At 33.7% G+C, this 2,309-nt stretch overlaps 1 long non-coding RNA gene across 1 annotated transcript; it reads left to right on the forward strand.

Moving 5' to 3' along the window:
• Positions 1 to 289: 289 nt before the first annotated feature.
• LOC107683231 (uncharacterized) lies at positions 290 to 2,107 on the forward strand. The gene is made up of 3 exons (XR_001633693.1): positions 290 to 437; positions 720 to 905; positions 1,957 to 2,107. It is a non-coding gene; the product is annotated as an uncharacterized LOC107683231 (long non-coding RNA).
• Positions 2,108 to 2,309: the final 202 nt, after the last annotated feature.

Raw genomic sequence — 2,309 nt, forward strand, 5'->3', positions numbered from 1 at the left:
AAGTAAAACTAGTTTAAACAAGTCTAATTCTTGGATAATTATTATGCATGAAGTTTTATGACTTTGTAGGCTTTGTAAGTTTAGGATTGAAAACATTATTTAAACAGAAATTAAAGTAAATTTCTGGCATTCTGAAAAACAGAAGTTTGGTTACTTAAAATTGTAGACTTGAGACAGATCAAATCACAATTTTTCCTCACGATGGCGCAGTTTTCTGTTGTTGCTGTTGAACTTTGTTCTACATTTTACAGGTCTAGAATGTCTTCCAGCATTGCTATTTCCCAATCACTCTGCGTAAAGGCTGCAGAAGTTCCTTAAACGGACTTTTAAACACCTTAAGTTCCAGTCTCCATCATGTTAAGGGTCAGAGGAGTATGATAGCGAGGAACATTTTCTGCTTTCTGTCCTGTAGAGCTGCTGGCATTTCATGAAACCAGGTGAGATCGAGCTTAATTCACTGAGAAAACAAAAGCTAGTTTTTATTTGGCTGATTTGTTTGTGTCATATATGGCTGCATGGCTTAAACTCCATGTTGTAGTCTCGACTGATAGAAGGTTTAAAGTGAAATACAGGTTAAGAGTTGCTGGTGTGGATCACATCATCAAAAGTCAAATGTGTTTTTGTTCCAGTCAAGTTTTATTATTATTGTAAGTGTCTTATAATAAATAAACATTTCTGTTTAAAGGTTATTATATGCATTTTATTTCATTTTCCCCCAGTTGTGTAGTGTATGCAGTGGAAGTGGTCTGGTCCGTGTGGTTATGGAGGGGTTTTGGGCTGTGTTTTCCCCTGTGCTGAGGGTCTGGTTCACCAGTTTGGTGGTCCTGATCATGCTGCCTGCCATGTTTGGGATCTCGCTTGGCATCACTGAGACCTACATGAAGATCCTTATCAAAACCTTAGAGGTAGGTGAGATGGTAAAAATTGTTCATTGAAATAAAAAATTTATATTATAAGAAAAACTTTAATATTAGAGATAAAAATCAGTTGCCTTAGTAAATAACTGAAATACGTAAGTTGACATACTAAATTACAAATAACTAACATTGAAAAAAAAGTAACTATTTAGAAATATAAAAAAAATAATAATAATAAAAATGGCAAAAGCACAACAAAAAAATTAACTAAAATAAAATATTAAATATAAAATGTTAATCAAACTATGAAGTATATAAATAATAATATTTACATATTTACAGGCATAAAAATAAAGGATATATTATGACCATGACATTTTTTCATCAAGTTTTATCAAAATGCTGTAATTTCCTCCACAAATGAGACAACTTTCCTTTTTGCCACTGATGTCACTTAAGCTGTGCTATAGGATAATAGTAACCAATAGACAAATAGCTATTTCACATTTTGTCTTGCTCCATTCTACTTTTTAAAACTCTTGTCTTCCTATCAGCTCCTAAAAGATAAAATCAAGTCATGCCCTACTTTTTTTTTTTCATTACAGAAGTAAAATGGGTTACAAAGCCATTCAATTCACTTTGGCTTCCCGCTGTTTTTAGTCACTCTGTAGCTGCAAATAGTAGACCTGTAGTAGTAGTAATACATTTGTGAAAGCACAAATACTTCATGTAGTCTCTCAGTTGATATGAGCTCATAAAAACTGCATGTATATTAATTACACATGATTTAGACATGATATGTTTTAAAAAGGGTTAAGACGTACAGCATGACACTCCAGAACACTACTTGACATGCTAAGTCTCCCAGGACACTAGGCTATTGCACACTGTCACCAAGGGGAAATGAAACAGTTTTGTTGACCAATGAACATTGTGGCATAATCAGATGGTATATATTTCTCAAACTGAAATGTGCTGTGTCATCACATTGATAAGTGCCCTTTGGTCTTAATTGTGATTGATTATGCAAGTTTAAAGCCTAGTAAGGAACAAATGGAATCATACTGTGTATATTAAGCTTTGCCTGCTGTTTTTGCAGTGGGCAACACACAGAATCCAAAGGGCGAGTAGAGCAGAGGAGATACTGAAACATTCCGCATCAAATGGTGAGTTTATACAGCTACAGTCACAGACACATCTGGATCCAGGCGTTTTATAACCAAATAAAATAAAATAGGATTTATTCCCCCTCCCCCTCAAATCTAAATTCTGTCACCTTGTCTCTTATGCTCACCAAGGCTGCATTTATTTGATTCAAATTACAGTAAAAATTGTGAAAAATTATTACAGTTTAAAATAAATGTTTTATATCGTAATGTATTTTAAAATGTAATACATTTTTGTGATGCAATGCTGAATTTTCAGCATCATTACTCCAGTCTTCGGTGTCAC

The sequence above is a fragment of the Sinocyclocheilus anshuiensis genome, unplaced genomic scaffold (assembly GCF_001515605.1).
Source record: "Sinocyclocheilus anshuiensis isolate Anshui unplaced genomic scaffold, SAMN03320099.WGS_v1.1 C33065999, whole genome shotgun sequence".
Lineage (NCBI taxonomy): Eukaryota > Metazoa > Chordata > Actinopteri > Cypriniformes > Cyprinidae > Sinocyclocheilus > Sinocyclocheilus anshuiensis.